Here is a 21,267-nt window from a genome sequence, read left to right on the forward strand (position 1 = left end):
TGTGCGATTGTTGGGTAGCATGCACTGCTGGCTGTTTTGGATGAGCAAGTGTGAATGGGTAGAGAAAAATGTCAATTAAAAATACATTGACGGGAATATTGTTGCTGAATTCTGATTTGAAGAATTCTTGTGGTTGCTTATGCATTAATGTATTCAGGAAGTGTGTTGAAGTCATCATATGAGATATATATTTTGTAGTACGTAGGGTTGTTCTTTTGCTTCACTGAGGGGCCCTTTTACAAAGCTTACTGCACACTAAAAACGGAACAACTTCTGGCCCAACGTGGCTGCTGATGGTAGTTCTGACTTGAGTGGCGCGCCAGAAAAAATGTGTTGTTTTCTAGTGTGGTGCTAACCTGGCAGTAATCTGGCATTGCTGTGTGCTGCCGGTTACCCCGGGAGCCCTGAGGTGGCAGTAAGTCCCTCCATGTGGCCACATGGTAAGAGTTGTCTTGCCGCATGGCCATTTTGGGGGGTTTGTTTGGACTTTTTTTACCCGCTGTGGTAAAAAGGGCCTTGGTGTGTGGGAAAAAGCCCCACCACCACCACTACCGCAGCTTAGTAAAAGGACAACTGAATTTTTGTTATTCTCATTCATGTTTCAACGCTGACTTTGTACAGGCATTTAGAAGAGATGATGGAGAAGGGTGTTTTGTGTTTCTGTATTTGCTCTTTGCCTATTTTGTGTTCTTTGTCACTGTAGCAATAAATATCAATAAATTAAAAAAAAAAAAAAAAGGTTCAGAAGAGAGTGACAGACTAACAGTGGGGTTAGAGCATTTCCCTTCTGAAGATAGACTAAATTTAGGGATGTGATGGAAGTTTATAAAATGAGTGGCATGGAACAGGGAGCAGTTGTTTAACCTTTAAAAGAACAAAAAAAAAAAAAAAAAACAGGATACTCCATGAAACTAATGCCCAGCAGGTTGAAAAAAATCTTTCTTTTTATTTTTCAATCTTTTTTATAGGTGTTTACAAGCGGATTCTATGCTAGGATTTATGTTAAGAAAAGTGGTACAGTTGGTTAAGCAAATAAAGAAATGCAGTGTTTTTCAAATTTGTTTGGTCAATTCATCACTAGAGTCCACTATATTTAGGAGAGAACCAAGTTCAGATTATTAGCATGAAATTGTCTGATACAGCAAAAACTGAAAAAGGTTTCCTAAACTGTGAAAGAAAATAATCAATTGTGCAGCGTATTTCTTAAACATTTTCAAAATGGGACAGGGCTTATTGGAGCCTCCAATCTCTTAGCAGCCAGAACAGAGGATATTTGGGCTGGATCAACCCCCCCCCCCCCCCCCCCCCACATACTTAACAGCTCTAGATTTTACTAAATATTTACACGGAAATTTAGGAAGTAAAGAGCACCTAACGGCAGAATCCCTGACTTTGAAATCGGACAGAGATTGGTTATTGTGTATTTTCTTTAAACATCATGAGGAATTATTTTTTACACTTGGTAATAAATAGAAATAAAACATAGAAAAGAAAATAAGTTGATACTTTTTTTATTCGTCTAATGAAGTTCTTCAGATCAGAAATGAGCCAATGTTGACAAATGTTGATATTTGTTACGTTGAGAAACATTGTAATTTTCAAATGTAACTGTGTTAGTCCACCTTTAAAGTAATAAATAGAAATAAAACGTAGAAAAGAAAATAAGATGATACCTTTTTTTATTGTACTAACTTAATACATTTTTAAATTTAGCATTTGAAGGTAACCCCCCTTCTTCAGATCAGAAATGAGCAGAACGGACAACTGTCACCCAAACACACAAACTTCCTGTCTGGCTGTATGTATGTTAATAGTGCTCCATTGCTGTCCAGCTCTGTGTACACTACTTCAGTGATATTTATTGACAGTATTAATAATTTTCATGGTGATTGCACAGGGCTGGGGAATCGGAGCCTGAAGCAGTTTTGGGTAGAGTCGGAGTCGGTAAAAATGTACCGACTCTGACACCATCTTGAAAATAAAATTTACCATATCTATATAAATAATTCTCACCTCCAACGTTCAGAGCAGCACTGAATCTACTGTTCCTAGGGTAGGCTGGCAGGACCACTCACCCTCACTCAGTAGACACGCCCTCAGCCACGCCCCTTCCGGACATAATTCGCAACCCCAACGTTCTAATGAGGCAACATTTTTCAACTCCAACTTCAGTCATGGTGTAGATCGCAGTGGAACCATGACTGTCTGCCCCGCCCTCGCGTACAACGTCATGACGTCGAGGGTGGAGCCACGGAGGACCAATCAAACAGCACCCACAATGCTACACTACTGAACAACACACACCAATACGTTACACACTCACGAAGCACCGATCGAGGAGCTGCAATAATGGAAGGATACGGGACCACACGCTGTCGGTATGTCGTTGACCCCCCCCCCTCCAACATCACTAAAACAACAAAACCTCGCTAGCGCTCGTTTCATTGCTCTCCGAAACGGGCCACTTTTACTAGAATTATAATATTCTAAAGCACCTGTTAAGCCATGGTATAGGCACACTATTGTTTTTAGTGCGTGCTAATTCTAGAGATACTCATAGGAATATATGGGTGTCTCTAGCGTTAGCTTGTAGTAATTTTTAGCACGCGCTAAAAGCGATAGCTCACCTTAGTAAACAGGGCCCTTAGTTTTCATCATTACGTATATTTTGTTTATCAGTATAAAATACTTTTATCATATCATATCTATCTATCTATCTATATATATATAGATATATTTTTTTCTGGATCTAAAGTACTGGTAAATATAAGTTATATTTAGTAGTTCTTTAGATCCAGAACAAAAACTTTAAAGCCTAATATCAGTAGGAGTTGTACAGTAGAAAAATAAGACTAGTCAGTCGAAGGTTTGATGTACTGATTCCGCAGCCTGCTACTAGTAGCAAGGGTACCGAGTGCAAAAACTTAGATTGTGAGCTCAACGGGACAGAGAAAGCACCTGCATGTAATGTGTACAGCGCTGCGTACATCTAGTAGCGCTATAGAAATGTTGTAGTAGTAGTAATAGGCAACCCTTTAGCTTTACATTCCTTACACTTAGGAATAGCCTAATGGTTAGTACGGTGGCCTGAGAACCAGGTGAACCTGTTTCGATTCCCACTGCAGCTTCTTGTGATTCTGGGTAAGTCACTTAACCCTCCGTTGCCCTAGGTACAAAATAAGTACCTGTATTTAATATGTAAACCGCTTTGAAACAGGCAGTATATCAAGTCCCATCCCCCCTCCTCAAATTAACCTTCAGGTTCCTAATTCGCCCCTCCCCAAGATTCTAATAATTGAACTCAACAATCATGGTACAGAATTGAGAACTATCATTTGACCACACAGACTCCCTTTTATCTCTTTGTGCATCAGTGGACAGAGCAACTGGGCTGCATAAAAGACCGGGGGGGGGGGGGGGGGGGGGTTGTAGTGCACGAGCTGCATGCTGACAGGGTAATGGCGCTGCGCAACTGACAGGAAGGCCGGGCCTGGCTGACAGAAGAGCCTGTGGAGTCACTGACAGCTTTTTCTACTGGTTTACAAATAATAAATGCAATTGATTGTCTGCCTTTGTGCCCCAGACTTATTACTGCTCAAAAGCTGGGGAACGTTTGTTTACAAAATTTGTAAAACTTCCTTCACTGACTTTATTTCAGAATTCAGCATAAGCAGTATAAGCAACCACATCCAACGCCAAAGTTTGAGAGGCGCTGGAGCCCCTCCTGCTACTGCAGTGCCATTATGCCAAAGGGCAGCTGTTTTGCGAAAGTAACTTTAGCGCAGGTGGGGGAAGGGGGCTGCCTGCAGAGTGGGGGGGGGGGGCACTTCAGGGCTGGCAGGCCTCATGTTAAAGTTACATTGGCAGGAGAATTGTTTCTGTAGCCGCATTGTGCAGGTAGGGGGACAATGGCAGAAGGGAAGATTCAGGTATGTGGGATTGGTGGTGGGGGGGACTCCCTTCTCTTACTCTCCTTTGTACACTCTTAAGGTAAATCCTGGCAGAGTTCGTTTTGATGTACAAAATCATTTACTTTGTTCAGTTCTGTATTCAACTTAGTCTAGAAGAAAGAGGGAGGGGAAACTATTTTTCCTACCTCTTTCTAGTTTATAACAGTGGTTCTCAATGCAGTTCTCGGGACACACCTATTCAGTCAGGTTTTCAGGATAACCAAAATGAATGTGCATGAGATAGTTTTACATACATTGGAGAGAGTGCACGAAAATGTATCTTATCCATATTCATTATCGGTTGAGAACCCCTGGTTTATAAAGATGCTGTTGGTGGTCACAGCATCATATGGTCTCAGAATGGTGTTCATCCTATATAATAAAAAGCACCTCCAACGTTCTGAAGCTGACTCCGTGGCACTGTGGCAGTGTAGAGTTTGTAAGTCTGTAACTCAGCGTTTCATTGGCTCTCACTGTCCTGCAACGTCACAAGAACGAGGAACCAATCAACGGTCTGTAAAAAAACGCCCAACCCGCCTGCCCGGTCAGTCATTGCCACCCAGCGATTCTCCTCTCTCCCCTGCCCCCCCCCCCCCCTCCAGGCACCCACCGAGTCTCCGACACTCCTTTGAAAGCCCTGCCCGTCTGTAGCCATCCCTTCCAGTTCGTTTTCTCCGAGTCCTGCCCTCGCGGAAAGAGGAAATGACATCAGAAGGCGGGACTCGGAGGGAACGAACTCGAAGGGAAGCTACAGATGGGCAGGGCTTTCAAAGGAGCAACGGAGACTCGGTGGGTGCCTGGAGGGGGGGCAGGGGAGAGAGGAGAATCGCTGGGTGGCTGGAAGGGGGCAGGGAAGAGAGGAGAATCGCTGGGTGGCTGGAGAGTGGGGGCAGGGGAGAGAAGAGAATCGCTGGGTGGCTGGAGGGGGGGGCAGGGGACAGAGGAGAATCGCTGGGTGCCTGGAGGGGGAGCAGGGGAGAGAGAAGAATCGCTGAGTGGCTGGAGGGGGGGCAGGGGACATAGGAGATAGTCTCACTCTCTCTATGTCACACACACACACTCGCACATTCACTCTCTCGCTCTCACACAAAGTCACTATCAAACACACTCTGTCAAACATACACACTCCAAGGAAAACCTTTCTAGCGCCCGTTTCATTTCTGTAAGAAACAGGCCTTTTTTACTAGTTACTTTGTAAAGATCCTGAAAAACAGTTGAGTATATTCTGCTCTGGTATGTTATGGTTTATTTCAATTTGCTATACCGCCTTTCCTGCAAATATCACAGAGCAGTGTACAATAACATAATATTTTAAAAAGCAAGGAAAAGAATGCCATTAGTCATAGGACAGGCAACAGACATAGGAGAACAATACACAATTCGCATAGGACAGGCAATAATCATACAACAGTCGTGCAGAGGAAGGGAGAAGGTCTAGGTGAGCCTAGGTGTTCCAGGTGATGGTGGGTTGCGATATTTACCTGTTCCTATTATGGAGCATTTTCAGCCTCTTTGTCATACAGCCTCTTCTTCCCCCCCCCCCCCCCCCCCCCCCCACACACACACACACACAAACAAACACACATTCTGCAGTCAACTCCTACATTCTAGAGGTAGTGACTTTCAGGGAAACCTGCAAGTGTGTAGGCAGCAACCCACTGCTGATGGCTGAATTCCAGGCTGTGGAAGGAGCTATTCTGAGGCACAAGCTGAAGTATTGCCTGTCTTCCAAGAGACTGAGAATCGATGTGTCACAATGTGGAAAGTGTCAAATGAAAAGGAGGGGCTGGAGGTGGACGATAATTACTGATTTGCAGAATCTGTTAAAAGGAAAGTTGAGCCTGGGCTCAGAGATTTTCTCGGGGAAGGGGAAGACTGGGTAGATGAAGGGTGCATAGAAAACTGGTGGGGGAGGGGAATGTTGAGACTTCCCTTCTCAGAGCAATGTCATTGGCTCTGTCATCATCTGCATGTTACAGGAGGGATGCAGGACATAGTCAGTGTATTGTGCCACCCAGACAACTGGTGAACACTTTCAGTTCCAGGAGCAGTATAGCAAGCTTAAGAAAATCAAAGTAGGGAACAGACCCGTGTATTTCTAACATAAACAGACACTAATATGCCTACATGTATGATTATTCTGTTGGGCTGAGAAACAGTTTCACATGAACTTCACTTTCACTGTTGTCCAACTGCAGCGTGGGCCCAGCAGGACAGCAGTGCAAGCCAAAAGTCCATGCTAAGGCCTGTCAAAGATTGAATCTTGCGCCTAGTCAGGACTTCAACTGTGAATCAGCTGCTCAGAAGTGCTGCCCATTCCACGCGCAGGACCCAAGAGACAGAGCTCCAGAGTCTCAATGCATGGATGAGGCGATGGTGCAGGGAGGAGGAGGGTTTTAGATTTGTTAGCAACTGGCAGCATTCTGGGGGAGGGGGAGCCTATTCCGGAAAGATAAGCTCCACCTTACCAGGGTGGAACCAAGCTGCAGGCATCAGCATTTAGAAAGGAGATAGTACAGTTTTTAAACTAGAAACTAGGGGAAGGCGCAAGGTTCGGAACAAAGTATCTTTTAGAAGATGCTGTCAAAACAGGGAAGATAGGGCATTCCGATAGCAAGATTGCAGTAAAACCATAGTAAACTAGGAGGCTTATTTTCAAAGCACATAGACTTACAGAGTTACTTAGGTTACTATGAGGCTAATTTTCAAAGCACTTAAACTTACAACATTCCAAATTGAAGAGCAACAAATCACCTGGACTTGATGGTATACATCCCAGAGTACTGCTATAATTGAAAAATGAATTTGAAGAGCTGTTAGTAATATATAATTTATCTTTAATGAAGCATGGTACTGGAATATTGGAGGGTGACCAATGTAACACCAATTTTTAAAAAGGGTTCCAGAGGTGATCCCGGAAATTATAGACCGGTAAGCCTGACATCTGTGCCGGGCAAAATGGTAGAGACTATTATAAAGAACAAAATTATAGAGTACATACATAAGCATGAATTAATGCGACAAAGCCAACATGGATTTAGTCAAGGCTAACTCTTGCCTCACCAATCTACATTTCTTTGAAGGGATGAATAAACGTGGATAAAAGTGAGCGGGTCGATATTGTGTATCTGGATTTTCAAAAGGCATTTGACAAAGTACCTCATGGACGACTCCTGAGGAAATTAGAAAGCCACAGGATGGGGGTAATGTTCTATTGTGGATTTAAAACTGGTTAAAAGATAGAAAACAAAGGGTTACATGGTCAGTATTCTGAATGGATAAGGGAAGATAGTAGGGTTCCCCAGAGGTCTGTTCTGGGACTGCTACTTTTTTGCATATTTATAAATGATCTAGAGATGGGAATAACCAGAGAGGTTATTAAATTTACTGATGACTCGAAGTTGTTAAATTGCAAGAGGACCTTACACGTCTGAGAGACTGGGCATCCAAATGCAGATGACATTTAATGTGAGCAAGTGCAAAGTGATGCATGTGGAAAAAAGGAACCCGAACTATAGCTACGTGATTCAAGGTTCCACGTTAGGAGTCACCGACCAGGAAAAGGATCTGTCATCATTGATACATTGAAACCCTCTGTGCAGTGTGCAGCAGCAGCTAAGAAAGCAAGTAGAATGTTAGGAATTATTAAGAAAGGAATGGAAAACCAAAAATTAAAAATTGTTATGCCTTTGTATTGCTCCATATGTGCAATTTTGGTTACCACATCTCAAAATAGATACAGCAGAATTAGAAAAGTAATAGAGAAGGGTGACGAAAATGATAAGCTAAAGTGGCTAGGGCTCTTCAGCCTGGAGAAGAGATGGCTGAGGGGAAATATGATACAGGTCTATAAAATACTGGAGTAGAACTGGTAGATGTGAATCACTTGTTTACTCTTTCCAAAAATACTAGGTCTAGGAGGCATGTAATGAAGCTACTAAGTAGTAAATTTAAAACCGGAGAAAATATTTCTTCACGCAACACGTAATTAAACTCTGGAATTCATTGCCAGAGAATGTGGTAAAAGCAGTTAGCTTAACAGGGTTTAAAAAAGGAAGCCATTATTAAGATGGACTTGGGAAAATCCGCTGCTTATTTCTAGGATACTGTCAAAACAAAACCTAAGCCAGCACTCTGTCAAGTGTGAAAAATCACAAAATGTACAAACAAATATGAATGCAATTCTTTTTATAAAGTGGAGTGGAGTCTCATATGTTTGACACGAAAAAAGTTTTTTCACTCAATACGTGAATGTCTAATTCGTGTATATGATTTAATCATTGACTCAGCCTCCACCAATACATGCACTTGAGGCAGTTATCGGAATTGGTGGCTCCCCCTTGATAAAGTTAATACGAAACAGGGACCTGTCGGGGTTTTAAGAGTGCACCAACCTGCTAAAGCTAAGTGCTGTGCATATTTTGTTGATCACGATTAGATCATGAGAGTTGGACTGATAAAAGTTACAAATCAGTGATTAGTAAAGGTTGGTGGAGGCTGAGTCAATGATTAAATCATATACACGAATTAGACATTCACGTATTGAGTGAAACAACTTTTTTCGTGTCAAACATCTGAGACTCCACTCCACTTTATAAAAAGAATTGCATTCATATTTGTTTATTTCTAGGATAAGCAGCATAAAATTTGTTTTATCTTGCCAGGTACTTGTGACCTGGATTGGCCACTGTTGGATAGTGAGCTTGAAGAACCTTTGGTCTGTCCCACTATGGCAACGCTTATATTTCCAAGGATTTTTGGTTCAGTCCCTGAGTACACCCTGTACCCCTGCTCGACTGATGATAAGCATATGCACAGAGGGGCCCTTTTACAAAGCGGTCTTACCGCTAGCTAAAATGGAAGTATCACCAGGCTATCACAGCAGCCCGGCAGTACTTCCCAACCCCAGCGCATGCCATTTCTGGCATTACAAAAATATTTTTATTTTTGTAGCACAGGTGTGTACCTGGTGGCTGTCCATTTACCACTGGAGTAGCATGGGAGTTGAGGTGGTGATAAGTCCCCCTCCCCGAAATGGGCGCAGTGATAAGTCGTGCTCCCCCTGAAATGGACGCGTGGCAGGTGCTTCCCTTGCCGCTTGGCCATTTCTTCAAAAAAAGAAAGACCTGCCTTTTACCCGCTGTTCTCGAGTGATGCTCACATTCTCATCAAGAAGCTCAGAAGTTTTCTTTCTCCATTTTCCTAAGGTATTGTTAGAGAAATCCAGTGTTTGCACAAGACTCTCCTTATGAGAACCAATAGCACTTTGCCATACAGGGACTCCTGAGGCAGGCCTGAACGGCCGAAACACGACTCGTGTCCAGTTTTTTAAGAATAAACTCTTGCTGTGAACTTTTTTCTGAGTCCAGTAGAAGTTTGTTTGGCGTCATCCATCTTGTCACCTTCGTTGAAATGTCCAGGTCAGGATGTGGTATTTTTACAAAAGGTTCTGGTGAAAACAGAGCCTTTTGTAAAATGCATCTAAGAATGTGTAGGAGTGCACGTGTATTTGCTAGAACACACATAAGTAGCCATTTTACAAATATATAGATGGAAAACACGAGCAGCACCAACCTGGCAGCTTCCAGATGAAAGTGGCATCACTTCCATGTGTATCAGTCCATCTTACAGGCCAAAAGGGCTCCTTTTCAAAGTACTTAGACTTACAAAGTTCCATAGGTTACCATGGGGCTCATATTTAAAAGAGAAAAATGTCCAAAGAGCGTCATAAAGCTGCATTTGGGCAAATTTCTTCTCAAAACGTCCAAATTGGTATTTTCGAAAACTATTTTGCAGACGTTTATCTATACAATTCATCTGCAGGGGGGGCTTAGGGTGTTCCTAACACTTGGATGTTTTATAGCCATAATGGAACAAAACAAAAAGGCTTAGGGCTAAAACGCCAATGTTTTGATCTAGAACAAATAAGTCACAAAAGTGCCCTAATGCCCTGATTGTAACTGAATCGATATGGAGTGTAAATTTTAAGGGGTTTCGACGTTAGCTTCAGAACTTAGTACGAGGAGAGCGCTGGGCAGACTTCTATGGTCTGTGCCCTGTGACTGGCAAGGGCAAATCAAACACGGGTATAAAGTATCACATACCATGTAAAATGGGTTTATCTTTTTGGGCAGACTGGATGGATCGTACAGGTTTTTTATCTGCCGTCATTTACTATGTTACTATGTATGTAAATGGCCAGATGACCACCAGAGGGAATCACTCCCCTAGTGGTCACTGACCCCCCCTCCCATCCCTGAAACGTGAATAAAAATAATACTTACTAGCCTCTGTGACAGCTTCACATGTTATAGCTAGTTCTAGTAGAGCAGCAAGCAGATCCCTGGAGTAGTGTATTGGTCAGTGCAGTGGACTATAGAGAAAGGGGATCCATGCCCATATCTCACTCTACCTGTCACACTTGTGGTGGAAGCTGTGAGCCCTGCAAAACTCACCAAAAACCTACTGTAGCCACATATAGGTGACCCCTTCACCCATAAGTGCTATTATAGTGGTGTACTGTTGGAGGGATCAGCAGACAAGAGAAGGGGGTAACAGTTGGATGTGTGTACCTTGGGGCTTTTATATGAAGTCCATAGCAGTGCCCCCTAGGGTGCCCCATTGCTCTCCTGAGATGTCTGTGTGGCCAGTCTACGAAGAATGCTGGCTCTTTCTACATCCCAATGGCTTGATTTTGTGCGTTTTGTACCTGGATGCTTTTTTTTTTTCTTTTCCTTGAAAATGGACCAAAAGGTAAACACACAAGAGGGCAATAACATCTTACATGTGGCCCTTTTTGGAAAAAAAAAAAGACGTTTTGCTGTTTCAAAAATGGCTATGGGGATCTTTTATAAAGCGGCGCTAGCGTTTTTAGCTCGTGGTAAAAATCAGCCGGCAATAAGCGCTGAGACGCCCATTATATTCCTATGGCCGTATCGGCATTTCCAGCTGATTTTTACCACGAGCTAAAAGAGCTAGCGCAGCTTTGTAAAATATGTTTCCTATTCGGATTTGGACGTCATATCGAAAATGCCCCTCCGTTTAACTTTGTAAGTCTAAGAGCGTTGAAAATACGCCTCTAAATGTGTAAGTGTTACCAATTAAGTAGTGAGGCCATAATTTTTATTCTCTTTGCTTTGGAGGTGGAAATAAACAAGAGAGTAAGGAGAATTACATCCTTAATCCCTCATGTAAATCCCTGTCCCAGACAGTGGTATAGCTATGGGGGCCTAGGCCCCCCAAATTGGCTCTGGGCCCTGGTTTGGCTGGCGGGGTTCCCTGACCTCAACCCCCGCCAGCTGAAGCGTCTGTCCCGCGCTGGCCTCACAGTTGCCTCCTCTCCTGTTTCCAGTTGCGCCATGCATGCTCTCGTTTTAATGAAACGAGCGTGCAGTGCATGTCGCGCTGAAAACAGGAGAGGAAGCAAGTGTGAGACCAGCGCGGCACAGATAAACGTTTCAGCTGGTGGGGGTTGGGGACCCCCACCAGCAAAGGTACCTTGTGGTAGGGGATGGGCAGCGGCTGGGGGAGGCAGGCTAAAATGTGCCCCCCCCACTTTTGGGCTCTGGCCCCCCTCCCGCCAAGATCTGGCTACGCCCCTGGTCCCAGATGAGCACTTTTTAAAAATCTGTGCATGCCTCTGAGCTGACGCAAAACCTGATGAGGAAATATTTTCCCATATACTTGTATTCCCGTCGTAAAATGTGTCCTGCCCCTTTAATCTCTGCATAGTTTGGATCAGTGTTACTAGTGGCTCTCTGAAATCACCATGTACACATATAGGAAGAGATTCTATATATGGCGCCTAAAAAATCGGTGCTGAAATCAATGCTGACTAGGCGTATTCTGTAATCGGCACCTATATTTAGGCGTCGATTATAGACTTTGCTTACATTGATATTTCAGTGCTGATATCTGCGCGCATCCACTTATGCCAATGAAAATTTGGTGTAAATCTCAGCATGTAGGTTTAGGCACACTGGGCTATATTCTATAACTGGGCGCCTAAATTTTGGAACGCCAATTTCCCCACCCATAACCACGCCCCTTTTTGCCTACATGAGTTAGAAGTTCAATGCACATCATTACAAATACGCTTAGTGAGTTGTGTGCCTAAATTCTAATCAGTGCCGAGTATTTATTTATTTATTTGTTTGTTTGTTACATTTGTACCCTGCACTTTCCCACTTATAGCAGGTTCAGTGCAGCTTACATAGTAGCAGGATTACAAAGTATAGTGTAGAGAAAGCAGGCTAAGCTTAGCAGAGTAATGGGGATGTATAGATAGGTAATATTATAAGGGAGAGGGGGTAGAGGAGAAAGGAGGAGCTGCTAGATTTAGGCTAGCTTGAGATAATCAGGGGATAGAGTCATGGTAAGCACAGGGAAAAGTTAGAGGGGCATGGTCTGAGTTATTGCCATTATCAGAGGATCAGGTGATGAATAGGTGGTTCGTAGGGTTAGGTCATGGTGTTTGGATAAGCTTCCTTGAATAGATGGGTTTTCAGCGATTTTCTGAAGGGTAGGTAGTCTTTAATAGAACGAATGGATCTGGGTAAGGTGTTCCACAGTTGACTGCCTTTAAAGGAGAAGTTGGAATCAAATGAGGATTTGTACTTGAGTCCTTTGCAGTTAGGGTAGTGCAGGTTGAGGTAATTTCGAGAGGATTTCGAAGTGTATCTGGTGGGTAGTGCTCATTATTAAGTGCTATTATAGCACTCATTATCTTGTTAAGCCAATTAAGTTACACATGGTGTTATAGAATCCACACCAATTTCTTCGCCTAAATCTAAGCACACTATATAGAATCCGGGGACTAAAGACTGCTGTTTACATGTTTGTTTTATATACTGCTTTTCAATAAAATAGCAAAGCCTTTCACAAAGTAAAAGGATAAACAAATAAATATAACACAACTAACAAAGAAGACACAAGTAAAGATGAAAAATTACATGATGTGTAAATCAACACTTGAAGATACTTTTAAAATAACCACCAAAATCATGATAACATTTAAATATAAGAAGATAAGAATAGCCATATTTGTTTTTAAAGGACCTAAGGTCCATCTAGCCCAGCATCCTGCTTCTAACAGTGGTTATTCCAGGTCACAAGTACCTGACAAAATCCCACAAACATATTGTGAAGAAACAGTGTGCTTTAAGCCTGTAAAATGTATTAGATGTTTTCCTATTTTAATTATGTCCTGAAGTGTATTTCTCCTATTTGGCCAGCAGGTGGTGTTTCTTTGCTGTAAAGCTGTTACAGGGAACTGAGGGGGTCTTTTACTTAGGGGCACTGGCGTTTTTAGCGCGTGCTAAAAACAGGAGTACGCTAAATCCTAAAGACGCCAATGTATTCCTATGGGCGCCTTTAGCATTTAGCGCGCGCCTATTTTTAGTGCACGCTAAAAATGCCAGCGTACCTAAGTAAAAGACCCCCTGAATGTTCTTTTTCTTTAACACAAGCAGGAAGCAAGCAGCAGTATACTTTTGAATGGAGGAGTAGCCTAGTGGTTAGAGCACTGGTCTTGCAATCCAGAGGTGGCCGGTTCAATTCCCACTGCTGCTACTTGTGATCCTGGGCAAATCACTTAACCCTCCATTGCCTCAGGTACAAACTTAGATTGTGAGCCCTCCTGGGACAGAGAAATATCGAATGTAACTCACCTTGAGCTACTACTGAAAAAAGGTGTGAGCAAAAATCCAAATAAATAAATCTTGTTAACTGGGCTCTGATTGGCCTGGAGTTTGAAATTACCCAGCCGCAGTTGCTGGTTGTTGTTTCAGTCTTAGCCCAGGAGAAGAGAGAGACTGATTGCTTTGCTAAGGCTCTGTGAACAGATATATATCCTGATCTCCCCAGGTACTATTTCAGTTACCTGTTATTGTTTGCTGTTTGCACTATTTTGTTCCACTGTTCAATTTTTAAAAGACAATAAATGTTTAGTTTATTGCCTCTCTGTCTGGACTGATAAAGAATTCTGGAGGTTTGTGAGTTGGGTCTGTGAGTACTTTCTGGGAACTGTGGGACCACTGGGAGTCTGGCTTCAGTAACCTAGAAATCACTGGGGATAATTGGAGAGCGGGAGAGTTGCCCAGAGGAGGTGGGAGAAGGGTGCTAGTGTAGAGCACAAGCGGCAGGTGCAGGCGGATCTCAGCTATGTTGGGGATAAACCCTCTTAAGTAGCTGCAGGGTAACCCCAGGCGGTTGGCTAGGCGTTTTGTGACAGCAAGATTCCATGCTACTGACCCCCAGGGATAAGCAGTGGCTTCCTCAGGTCTACCTTAAAGCTTATGGACTTGAAATTCAGGAATTTGTTCAAACCTTTTTCAAGCACAGCTATATTAACTGCTTTTACCACATCCTCTGGCAAAGAGTTTCAGAGGTTAACTATGTGTTAGGAAAAAAAATTGTTCCTATTTGTTTTAAAAATATTACTTTGGAACTTCATGGTATGTTGTAACTTCATGGTATGTCACTTAGAGTGGCATAATCGAAAGGGGCGCCCATGTTTTCCGAGGACGTCCTCGCAGGACATCCCGGCAAAAGGGCGGGGAAACCCGTATTATCGAAACAAGATGGGCGTCCATCTTTCATTTTGATAATACGGTCAGGGGCGCCCAAATCGCGAAATTTAGGTCGACCTTAGAGATGGTCATCCCCGATTTTCGGCGATAATGGAAACCAAGGACGCCCATCTCAGAAACGACCAAATCCAAGGCATTTAGTCATGGGAGGAGCCAGCATTCGTAGTGCACTGGTCCCCCTCACATGCCAGGACACCAACCGGGCACCCTAGGGGGCACTGCAGTGGACTTCAGAAATTGCTTCCAGGTGCATAGCTCCCTTACCTTGGGTGCTGAGCCCCCCAACCCTCCCACCCCAAAACCCACTCCCCACAACTGTACACCACTACCGTAGTCCTTAGAGGTGAAGGGGGCACCTACATGTGGGTTTCGGGTGGGTTTTGAAGGGCTTACATTTACCACCACAAGTGTAACAGGTAGGGGGGGATGGGCCTGGATCTGCCTGCCTGAAGTGCACTGCACCCACTAAAACTGCTCCAGGGACCTGCATACTGCTGTGATGGAGCTGGGAATGATATTTGAGGCTGGCATAGAGGCTGTAAAAAATATTTAAAAAAAATTTTTTTTTTGAGGGTGGGAGGGGGTTAGTGACCAATGGGGGAGTAAGGGGAGGTCATCCCCGATTCCCTCCGGTGGTCATCTGGTCATTTAGGGCACATTTTTGTGGCTTGGTCATAAGAAAAAAAGGACCACGTAAAGTCGTCCAAGTGTTCGTCAGGGATGCCCTTCTTTTTTCCATTATCGGTTGAGGACGCCCATGTGTTAGGCACACCCCAGTCCCACCTTAGCTACGTCTCCAACACACACCCCTGAACTTTGGTTGTCCCCGCGACTGAAAGCAGTTAAGGATGCTCAAAATCAGCTTTCGATTATGCCAATTTGGGTGACCCTGTGAGAAGGACACCCATCTTGTGATTTGTGTCGAAAGATGGGCGCCCTTCTCTTTTGAAAATAAGCCTGCTAGTCTTTGTACTTTTGGAAAGAGTAAACAATCGATTTTGTGTTTTACCTGTTTCATTCCACTAAAGGAGAGTGGCTAAACAATCCATTCTGGGTTTTTTAAAAATATCTTTGGAGATTGAATGAATAAAGCTCTCAAAGTTTTCCTAAAGATTAAAATATTTAGGGCACTGTTTACTAAGCCGCACTATAGGTGCACTAACCTTTTTGCGCATGCTAAAAATTATCATGCCCTAAAGATAGAGACACCCGTTATATTCCTGTGGGTATCTCTAGTGTTAGCGCGTGCTCATTTTTAGCGCACGCTAAAAGGTTTGCATCCCTACAGCACTGCTCAGTAAACAGAACCCTTCATTCTATATACATTTCCTAAGAAAGCCTGTTCTGTGACGCTGGTGTAGTGATAGAAAAAGCCCTACCTTGAATATTCATTGTGGCAGTCCTGAAATCTAGATGAGGTAGGGTAGTGTTCTTCATTGCAAGGCCTGAGGCCAGTGGCGGCCCCCATCGACCCCCAAGTGTAGCCCTCTGACTCTTCTCCTCCTCATCCCCCCACCCGATCTTACTATTGGCACTACAACCATATCTGTTATTCTGTTTTCTACCTCCACTTATTCAGTGCTCTGTAAGCCATGTGTTGCATAAATTCACTATTCTGATCAGATTGGGAGAGTGGTGTGGGAGACTGGGCTTTGAGCAGCTCAAACTTGCTGTGAATCATGTAGTGCCAGAAGAAACAGAGCAGCTGTTCCAGAGGTGGCACTACCAGCAAGCATGAGGAGCAAATGGAGGAGGGGGGAGGCAGTTTGAAGGGGCTGAAACTGGAGACAGGATAATGCAGGCTGCCTACAGGGGACTGGGAATAGCTGACTTAGAGTTGTAGGAGAGTAATGGGAAGAGGAAATGGGAAACAGGGATAGAGAATGTGTTGGGGGAGGGATTAGAGAAAAAGAAGTGTGAGGGGGGATAGGCTTTATTTTAGTTATACAAATAATTCAGAATGCGCTTGAGCAGCCAGATTGACCATATCAGAAGGGGAACCCCTCAGAACAGCTGTGTCATTGGAGGAGGATTCTCTCCTCACCCCCACCCTGTGTGCCATCCGATTTTTCGAGTTCCAATCTTGGGTCTCACACTAGAGATTTTTTGCCAACATCACCTCTGATAGAAAAAATAGTGAAGCTCATAGAGGAAGGGGGTATTAGAGGACCCTGAAAGATGTCTGTAAAGTCCAAGAAATGATTCAGTAAATAGGTAAGAGCAACAATTGATGGTAGACCAGGAGATCCAATGTCCCCTGCTGCTGTTCATAACAATTTTAGAGAAGGTACTAGAAAAAAATGGAAGTGCACAAAACATGGAGGTATGGAAATACAGGGAAAGCACATGAAAGATTTGCGATTTGCAGACAATATAGATCTTGTTGGTGGAAGGGGAGGACCACATTCTAATGGTTGGTAAAGACTTTGGACTTCGCATCAACAGGGATAAAATGAAAGTGATGGTGGTGGGTACTGACTCTGGGGCATAGCTATTCATAGAAGGTGAGATACTGGAATATGTAGACCAATTTGTATACCTGGGAAGCATGACAACCAAAGATGATAACTGTAGCATGAAAATATGAAGGAAGATCAGATTAGCAAAGCGTGCTTTTTCAAGCCTGACAACAATATGGAAGAGCAAGAATATTAACACAGCAAGCAAACTCCGAATACCAGGTGCATGCATGATGTCTACATTGCCATATGAGTGATAGGTTTGGATTCTAAAAAAGCAGACACTGAAGCTGACAGGATTGAAACAAAGGAAAATGAGAACAATAAATTGGAAGGACAGTTTGAGCAACAGAGAGATTTGAGAGGATTTTGAACAGGAGTTTGGACACGATCAAAGCAAGGAAACTGGTGATGCTTGGCCACGTCTATAGAATATAATAGAACAGCTTGATAAAAATAGTGATGTTTGAAGGAGCTGAAAGAGGAAAACCGAAAAGAAGATGGCTGGATGATAGATGATATCCAGGAGTGGACTGGACTGAATATCTACAGTTAAGTGCAGAACACATGACTCAGGACAGGAAATGACTGAGCAAGAAGGACAATTCCCATCATGTCTCTGATGGCCCATAAGGATTATGGGGTGCAATGATAAGGTATTGTAAATGGCTGAGATTGTCCCAGGTCTCCTATTTGATTGTCCCTCCCTTGCTATCTTTTTGTTTTTAATTTGTAACCTTTTCTTTCCTATTTTTCCTGAAGTGTTTTGTACTGTTCCAGTTTATGTTTTTAAAATTTTAAACTGCTTAGATTTGCTTGGAAAATATGCAGTATATCAAATTGAACCTAGAACCTTGTAAATAAAATCCTGCTCTATTCTTAAACATCTAGAAAATGATTAGTAAGTGTGTTTGTGGGAAGAATTGATTATTCCTCTTGTTATAAAGGTAGACAGCAGATTGCTTTTTCTTATAGAGGTGGCTTCTGATCATGCTTTAGATCTGTGGCTTGCTGCTTTTTGATACTCTTTCTGTGATAGTCAAAGTCTCCAGTTTCTGTATGTGTTTTTGATGGTTCCGTTCTACACCATTAGATTGGAGACAGATCTCTGTCAGCAGATTTGTGTAGACCCAGAGAAAGGGGACAGGTACAAAATAAGTACCTGTATATAGTATGTAAACTACGCACAGAGTGTAACACACCCCGTTTCCTTTCCTGTACAGAACCTCAGTTGAATCACATGACATCGACATTTTTGAAAAAGAAGGGCGCCCATCTTTCGACACAAATCGGGAGATGGGCGTCCTTCTCTCAGGATCGCCCAAATTGGCATAATCGAAAGCCGATTTTGGGCGTCCTCAACTGCTTTCCGTCGTGGGGAAAACCAAAGTTCCTGGGGGCGTGTTGGCAGTGTACCAAAGGTGGGACGGGGGCATGCTTAAGGGATGGGCGTCTTCAGCTGATAGTGGAAAAAAGAAGGGTGTCCCTGACGAGCATTTGGCCAACTTCACGTGGTCCCTTTTTTTTCATGACCAAACCTCGAAAAGGTGCCCGAACTGACCAGATGACCACCGGAGGGAATTGGGAATGACCTCCCCTTACTCCCCCAGTGGTCACCAACCCCCTTCCACCCCCCCCCCAAAAAAAAAAAAATTTTAAAAACATTTTTTTCCAACCTCTATGCCAGCCTCAAATGTCATACCCAGCTCCATCACAGCAGTATGCAGGTCCCTGGAGCAGTTTTTAGTGGGTGCATTGCACTTCAGGCAGGCGGACCCAGGCCCACCCCCCCCTACCTGTTTACACTTGTGGTGGTAAATGTGAGCCCTCCAAAACCCACCCGAAACCCACTGTACCCACATGTAGGTGCCCCCCTTCACCCATAAGGGCTACGGTAGTGTTGTACAGTTGTGGGGAGTGGGTTGGGGGGGTTGGGGGGCTCAGCACCCAAGGTAAGGGATCTATGCACCTGGGAGCAATTTGTGAAGTCCACTGCAATGCCCCCTAGGGTGCCCGGTTGATGTCCTGGCATGTGAGGGGGACCAGTGCACTACGAATGCTGGCTCCTCCCATGACCAAATGCCTTGGATTTGGTCGTTTTTTAGATGGGCGTCCTGGGTTTCCATTATCGGCGAAAACCGAGATCGCCCATCTCTAAGGTCGACCATCTCTTAGGTCGACCTAAATGTTGAGATTTGGGTGTCCCCGACCGTATTATCGAAACGAAAGATGGACGCCCATCTTGTTTCAGTAATATGGGATGCCCCACCCCTTCACGGGAACGTCCTCAGAGATGGGTGCCCTTAGAGATGGGCGTCCCAGTTCAATTATGCCCCTCCACGCCTTTTGAGTGCAGAGAGCAGATTGTCCTTTCTTTGCTGTGATTGGGTGAGAGTGCAGCTTTGCATTGACCCCAGTTCTGCCCTCTGCTGGCTGGGATTTGTCTTCTGTCCTCCCCACCCCGTTATTTTGTGCATTTGCTATACTGCCTCTCAGTGTAACATCACATCAATTTACAATAATCCATGTTAAAACAGAAAAACATTTTAAATCTATTCTATTGGAGTGGAGGCGTGGCCTAATGGTTAGTGCAACGTACTTTGAACCCAGCATCCTGGGTTCTATTCCCACTGCAGCTCCTTATGACCCTGGGCAAGTCTCTTAACCCCCATTGCCTCAGGTTCAAAAACCAAGATTGTGAGCCCTCTAGGGACAGAGATAGTACCTGCTTATAATTGGATTGTAAGCCACTTTGAACCTGAACTCTGTTTGGGATAATGCGGGATACAATAATGATTAAAAAAAAATAAAAACACAATCATACAATAATAACACATAAGGAAGGAAATGTGAATAGCACAATAATAATATTAGTAATAAAACAAATACACTAACAATTATCAGAATACAGGGGAAAGAACAAAGGGAAAACAACAAAAGAAAAAAAAAATCCCAGATACTCATATCATCCCACCTCCTACTCTAAGCTATTGTACTAAAATATTGCTTAGATAACCATGTCTTAAGGCCTACCTTGAATTTTCTTTTTTTGTCAACTCAAATCTGAGCCTCTCTGATGCTCCTCACTTACCTTTCAGTTCCATTCCATTCCATGATACTGTATTTCATAATCACCTTTAAAAGATTCCTTCTTGGTGGCAGCCCTAAGTGTATTCAGTTTGTGGAACGGAAAGTGGACCCATATCCCCTAATTCTATATAGTACGCCACGTGTTAGGCGCCAAAATGAAAGTTAGGCACCCGGCAGGTAGACGCGTAGCTGCACTTGGGCATTACTGTAATTTAGGTTCTAAGTGCTTTAGGAGCCATTTAGTAAGCGGCGGTAAGCCCACTGTGGGCTTACTGCGTTTCAGTCTGGAACTACCTGGCGGTAGTTCCCACCCTTAGCGCGTGCCATTTCTGGAGCTACAAAAAAAGTCCTATTTTTGTAGTGCCGGACCTTAACCAGCGGTAATTGGGCAGTACAGCACACTGCTGGGTTACCGCTGGAGTTACAGGACCCCCTTCCAGTTACAACCCCCTCCCTCCCTCCGAGTTCCACGCCCCCGCGCCTCCCTCCATCTCTCTCTTTCCCCTCCGAGTGCAAGCATGACCTGTCCTCCGGCAGCCCTTCGCATTCCTGCGCGCCGGCTGTAATTTACAAATTCTTACCTCAGAGTCTGGCGTCAGCAGTGAAGGCGAGCTGCGCTTCACACTGCCTTCCCATCTGTCTCAGCTCTGCCTCTGGTCCCGCCGTCATTTCCTGTTTTCGGAAGGACGGGACCAGAGGCAGAGCTGAGACAGATGAGAAGGCAGTGTGAAGCGCAGCTCGCCTTCACTGCAGACACCGGACTCCGAGGTAAGAATTTTTAAAATACAGCCGGCACGCAGGAAGGGAGGGGAGGGGTCCTGCAACTCGGAGGAGAGGGAGGGAGGTAGGGGGCATGGAACTTGGAGGGAGGACAGGGGAGGGAGGGAGGGGGCGATTCTCTACTCGCCTCCAACGTTCTGTGGCTGGCTGGTGCTGGCTTCCCTTCCCTCTCACTGATCTGCCCTCTGACGTCAACACCAGGGCGGACCAATGGGAAGTGTGTTACGAACCCAGGCATCCAGACGGAGGTGCAAATTATTATATAGGATGCATGACTAGACATCATACTTTAAAATATTAAAACAGGGGAAGTAAATGGGTTATTTTTGAAAACTGCCCACCTTCTTCCTGTTAAAGATACCATCTGATCTTTGAGTTTGTATGGCTGTCACCTATTGA

At 44.1% G+C, this 21,267-nt stretch overlaps 1 protein-coding gene and 1 long non-coding RNA gene across 4 annotated transcripts in view; both read left to right on the plus strand.

The window, feature by feature from the left end:
- Positions 1-21,267, plus strand: part of GIT1 (GIT ArfGAP 1) — a 96,077-nt gene that overhangs the window by 7,837 nt on the left and 66,973 nt on the right. The window lies entirely within an intron of this gene.
- On the plus strand, positions 410-8,860 carry LOC115456776. The gene is made up of 3 exons (XR_003939915.1): positions 410-419; positions 3,067-3,073; positions 8,787-8,860. It is a non-coding gene; the product is annotated as an uncharacterized LOC115456776 (long non-coding RNA).

Source organism: Microcaecilia unicolor, chromosome 13 (assembly GCF_901765095.1).
Source record: "Microcaecilia unicolor chromosome 13, aMicUni1.1, whole genome shotgun sequence".
In the NCBI taxonomy this organism is placed as follows: domain Eukaryota; kingdom Metazoa; phylum Chordata; class Amphibia; order Gymnophiona; family Siphonopidae; genus Microcaecilia; species Microcaecilia unicolor.